The sequence below is a fragment of the Pteronotus mesoamericanus genome, unplaced genomic scaffold, assembly GCF_021234165.1.
Source record: "Pteronotus mesoamericanus isolate MK-2021 breed Mesoamerican mustached bat unplaced genomic scaffold, CSHL_Meso_final scaffold_21, whole genome shotgun sequence".
Classification (NCBI taxonomy): Eukaryota; Metazoa; Chordata; class Mammalia; order Chiroptera; family Mormoopidae; genus Pteronotus; species Pteronotus mesoamericanus.
This window is the reverse complement of record NW_026555310.1, coordinates 29,837,381-29,843,720: the sequence shown is the minus strand read 5'-3', so window position 1 is coordinate 29,843,720 and position 6,340 is coordinate 29,837,381. Positions and strand designations below refer to the sequence as shown.

The 6,340-nt window shown below is 35.1% G+C and overlaps 1 pseudogene; it reads right to left on the bottom strand.

Moving 5' to 3' along the window:
* Positions 1 to 3,029, bottom strand: LOC129084613 (NKG2-A/NKG2-B type II integral membrane protein-like; annotated as a pseudogene).
* Between the last annotated feature and the right edge of the window lie 3,311 nt (positions 3,030 to 6,340).

The window sequence follows — 6,340 nt, the reverse complement described above, 5'->3', positions numbered from 1 at the left end:
TCAGAGACTAATTTCTCTGATAACTACAACTATAATTTCTAGTACTAATGAAAAAATAAAAGTCAAAGAGAATTATGAAAGGTGGAAAGAGAAAAGAAACTGATTTGGTACTCCAGGATTAGGGAACAACAAAGTGACAGAGTATCTTATATCCTCACCAACTGAGGAAAGTAACTCAGGCCTGATGATTCTCAATACCCAGCCTGGCAATAGGAGGTGACTCAAGGAAGCCATTTCTCCCCTACTTTGCAGAGGGAATCCTGCTCAGCAACACCAGACAGGCCTATAGGGTGACCCATCAGCACTCTTGCTAACAAAAGCAATCAGAGCAAAGCTTCTTCTTTCCCTAAGAGAAACCAGGGTAGGCAGGTTGGAAGTGGGGCCAGCAGAGGGGATTTTATGACTACAAGTAATGGACCCAGCAAGGCTCTTTATCCCTGAGGGCATGAGACTCACATCTCAATGAAAAATGTCAGATATAATGGATTTTAAAATGTTACATTCAAGTAACACAGCGGTTAAAATTAACAAGCTGCAGATAGATGCAATATGTAATAGATAAAATGCAACAATAGCATATGGGAATTAAAAGAGAAAGGGAGAAAAATGTATACTGTATGATATCATTTATATGAGGTTCAAAAACAAACAAGGAGACTATACAACATTAAAAGTCAGCCCAGTGGGTAAGTGGCGAAGGAGGAGAAGGGGTGAGAGAATGAAGACACAGGAGCAGGGCTGGGGGGACCGCCAGCTCCATCCTGTGACATGATCTGTCATCACACGGTTCGATCCCCTGTGTCATCAACCTGCTCAGTTACGATATGATTAGTGTCCTTGATGTAAGGTAAAATTAAGTAGCAAAGTTTATTTTAGAAACCAAGCATATATAGAATGCTTTTCTATGAAAAACAATGTGCATCACTGATATACAGCTTAACAAAATGGATTATAAAACTTTAAATAAGTACAAATATGCACAAAAATATGGATGAACTGTGCAAATATAACCTTGACTGAAATAAGCCTTTAATAAAGTACATGAAATGTTTGATACTTACCCTTTTTTTTTCCATTATCTATATGGAGCAGGCTAGAGTTCTTAGAAGCACAGGCCATCAAACTCTCATTCCATGCCTTCTCTTCAGTGCTAATGTAATAGCAATTGTTGGAATATGTAAACCACTCCAGTGGACAAGGACCACAAGGATGTGCTGAGGAAAGATTATGAATTATTACCCAATAATAACTGAAGTTAAAAATTAAAATGACTTACATAATTGCACAAGTATAAACATATTTGTACGTAATATATCTGTGTCATCACAGGCTGGTACAAATAAAGCAAAATACATTCAAACACACACAGAGAGAAAAGTCTGCTGCTCACCCCTTAATTTATGTGCCCATATAAAGCAAACACACAAATAAAGATATCCACTCTATCCATGTTCAAATGTCTGTGAATATAACCACTTCTTAAGAATAGTAAAATTACTTATCTCTTGTCATAGTATAAAGTGGGAAATTTGAGCCAATGGACAAAAGTGGATATGGTGATTTTAAATGAATATGTCTTTATATAGTTGAATAAGAAAGAACACACCTCTAAATCATTATTTATTAACATTTATAACCCATTTCATAATCCAAATTCCTCGCCCCCCAAGAACCTACTATCATTTTTGCTTAGCCAAAGATAGATACAAAATATAAACTCTACAAGCATCAGAACTTTGAAAATTACATACCTTTTTGCATTTTTGTTTTCAGGGTACAATTTTTCTGCTCCAGTATTATAGTAGCTACAAAAATTAAAGTCAATTCTTAAAAATTAATTTAAATAAATCATAATACTTTGAAATATGGTATATTGTTTAGGATTATAATAATCGGGAATAAAGTTTGTTTTACCAAGAAAGTGAATAAAGTAATAAACATTTAGGGGGAAATATTTTAAAAGATTATATGACCAAACTTTACTATCTATTATACTATTTTGTTTAACCAATTTCAAAATGAATTTGTATCTCTAAGGTCTTCCAGTCTTTAAAAACATGTGTTTGAGTTAAAGGACCCACCGACAAAGCCAAAGTGGGAAAGGATTGAGGGAGGGAGTAGGGCACAGGGGCAGGGGAAAGTGGTGACAAATGTATTTGAACAATAAAAAAAACAGAGTATGTGAATATATAAAATAATCTCTACAGTCATTGTTATTCATGCATTTAACAAATTCAATATAATCATTCTTCATTTAGTCTATACTCACACTTTAAAATGAGATTCTGTAATTCTGAAGTGTTTAGAGGTACTGATGAAAGGAAAAGTAAAAAGTTCTGTATAATCCTACAAAAATTTACTTACAGGGAATTACAGTCATTGTTACCACAACAGACATAAGGACAAGGCAGAGGGCCCCAAGGAGCCCAGAAACAAGCCTCTCTCGAGGTGATGGGGGAATCTGCAAGGAGAGGAAAGGAAGCACTGAGGAAGGAGAGATGGAGACAATCGTTTAGACAGAGAGAACTCCCAAGCACAGGTAATCATATAAATAAACTTGGACTCCAAACCTGTATCTACCACTGCAATCTTCCTTTCAGAATATGTCATTGAATTTTCACTAAATATAATGCTTCATAAATACTGGTCAAAGGTGACAACTTACAACAATGTCTGAATAAAATTAGGCCTCAGCTTTCATCTTGGAATACTGTATCCCGTCCTCAAGTTCTGATCTTTAAAATGCAAGATATGTTAGCTTATTCCCTACTCTTCCTCACACCTCTGCACCCCAGCTGCACATCCTAGAACAGTTAAACTGTGTGCCTATTAAATGTGTTACATTTGCAGTGCTCATTCTTGTCATTCTCTTGAAGATCCTAAGAAGCATTTTGAAGATTTAGTTCTGCATAGGTTATTTCCTGCTCAGTTACTGGAATGGAGCCTTCGGTGCCCTTTGGTTTCATTTGTTGTCTGTCTGAGTCCTTCACCAGATTCAGTTCTGTGTAGGTTAGCCTTTGGTCACTCATCTCTGCAGCTGAGAAGTGTCTGAGACTGTGCTCTACAGTATGTGTGCTTACGAATAAATGGTACATGCAGTGAAGAGATCCTTCACAGTAACAGTGGGCGGGGTAGAGGGTGAGTATCGGGCTCATTTCCTAGTTGGGGAACCTAAAGTTTTCATTCTAAATTCCTTACAGGTTTAAATAAGCATCTCATGGTAAAATACATTTTTTAAATATACTCTAAATTGATTGCTATGTTATTTGTTGGAGCATTTAAAAGACGTAATTAATAAGGAATAAAGAAGTACATGAATAGTAACATCCTCATTAATTTAAAGTCACATTCCACAGAAATATTTTGACACCATTAAAATGTCTCTTCTAGAAATTAAATGCTTTATTAGAAAAAATAAACAATATTAATGAAAATTGTAACATCCTACAGTAATTAAAGACTGAATGCTTTATGGTGTAATATATTAGTGTTGGCTATACATTAATTACCTGCACTGAATTATCTTTATTTAGTGACTTACATTTATTTATTGAAGCAGTTACCAAAAGATTATTTAATTTGAATGGCTGATGAGTTCTGAGAAATAAGTAAAAATTTAAAGAAATATTTTATATCTTGGTAAATGTTACATGATACACTAAACTTATCTGTAACCTAAAAAAATAATGAAAATAAAACAACCAAAAAATTAAAAATAATTATTTTATAAAGTGAATTGATCATTGATTTAATGGGTATGTTTGAACCAATAAAATGATGAAGTATAGGTCATTTATGGAAGAATATTGTAGTTTAACCTTTTAGAAAGATCCTTTCATTGTCGAAGTCACTGAAAGTGCACTAACCAATTGCAATAAACCAATAAATAAAATTTAATAATTCAGTAAATGACTCTGCTGTCAGAGAAACAGGATTTAATTCTGGCTTTGAAACTTACAATGTGTGACTTCTAAAAAATTATTTCATATCAAATAACCTACTTCACTGATCTGAAGTGAAATTTATATGTAAGAAATGTTGCATGTAAAATTTAGCACTCCACATGATACATAAGCTATCAAAAATGTTTATTATCTCAATTATTATTTTAGTCACATTTTCCATGTGATTATTTCTGATTCAGTTATATCATGTAAAATAACTGAATAAGCAGGAATCTTTTTAATCAGCATGATAGATCACTTTTGCCATGTTTGTTCAAATTTTCAAAAGTACTTTGACTGTTTATAATTAAGTTTAGTTTAACATTTTACAGAAACTACTTCATCCTGATTTTTAGTAAAAACCAAGCTGGTTTTATTCAAAGTAAGTGTATAAGGAATTGTGTTTGCCCTATATCATGCAATAAATTATTTTTAAACATCTATTTAGAAAGATTAAGCAAAATATAAATAAACATGTTACTATACCAAAAAAACCCACCTTGTGCTGATTATAAAAATCCAAAATGAATTATTCCTTTCCATGATATGTATAGGTTCAACTTTAAATTATTTTGATTTATAAACACAGTTATGCATGAGTGCATGCACTTAATTAGTTTCCTCCAGGCAATAACTTGAATACTTTATGAAATCCTTCAACATACTTCATATTTTATGGTTGGTTTTACCCTGAATTATTCAAATAAAAGCACTAATGTTCCACTTGATTTTGCTGTATATTAATTGACCTTCAGTTGCATCACATGTAGACTTTATTTCTCCCACTGTAAGAGATGGGCTAGTAGAGAGACAGGAGAGCAGTGACACATACCTTCTGTCAGCCAGAAAGTCGTGCATCCTTTAGTGGGAAAGCCAGGTGGCTCTCATGAAAGAGCCTGCTAGAGACGGGTAATAAAAAGAGAACTTTAAAAACATAAATTCAGGACCAAAATAAACAATATCTGTTACCTTCACAGACTGCCTTGTGGAGGCTCAGAGTGAAACAACAGTGGAAAAAACTATCTCATCTATGTGTCACTTAAGATTTGAACAGGAAGTCCTCATACAAAACTGAAGTCAGTTGATCTCATCACACACCTCCAGAATACATGAGACTTTGGGGCCCCCCTGAAGGGACAAATACACCTCTAAGTGTATCATTTACATTGTCCACTTACAATGCCTCTGAGGAATTGTTCTCATATTGTAAAATATAGGGGACACCCTCCCCTCAGTGTTGCCTAGGTCCTCCCAGGCATCCTCTTTATTCACCAGAGATGACGACTCACAGCCTTCTGACTCGTCAGTGTCCATGTTCACGAACCTCCTACAACCTGGCCACTCAGTCCCTTTGCCTCCTCATCTCCAGGTGACTTCTGCACTGTGCCTCAGCCGGCCACTCCCATGGGAACACCTTGGTCTTTGTCATATGTTTCATCTCCAAACTGTCTTTTTTATTTAATTTTTTGAGATGACATTGGCTAATAAGGCTACATAGGTTTCAAGTATAGATTTCTATGATACATCATCTGTACATTGCATTGTGTGCCCCCCACCCAAATTCAAATCATCTTCTGTCACCATATATTTGGTCCCCTTTGTCCTTTACTCCCCCTACCCCACTACCCTCTGGTAACCACCATATTGTTATCTGTGTTTATAAGTGTCAGTTTTATATCCTACATATGACTTAACTCAAAATTAAAGGATTGTTAAAGGATTACCACCCTTCACAAACACCCTTACCTTTGTACCTTAGTGGTTCATCTCTTTCAGACATGAACATAGAATTAGCCTCTCTGATGGCATTAGCCTCTTCAGCCTTGTCTCCAACTCCATTCTACTCTAATGTGTCAGTCTGCTTCTTCCTTCACCTTTCTCTATATCTGGCTTGATTCCATAATAGTTTTTACTTCTGTCAATACTTTAACTCCCTTAAATTTCTTTTGATCCCAGTGTTCAACAATATTATTACCTTATAAATAAAATTAATTATCTCTTTCTCTCTTTCAGTGTCTACAATGCCAAGTGCTTTTAAACAGGTCAGATTTATCATATATAAACAAGCTGCCACTAAACATGAAATTGCTTTAGATGTCTAGTCAAGAATGGCAGCATAAGTAAATGTGGTACTTGATTCCTCCCACAACCACTAAACTACAACCATCATTTAAGCCCACCTCAAATGTAGCTTAATGGAAGTCCTACAACAAGAGGTTTAAAGAAGAAGCCACATCAAGATGAGTAAGTGGTAGGAGATGCAGAGCAGGTTAGTCACATACCCACATGTGTCAGATAAAAATTGGGAAGGATCTCGGTTATGGAAATTCCCTTGAGGAGCAAAGGGCCCTCCTAGCCCAGGATTTCAATGCCAGAGAAGAAGTCCCCATAACTTA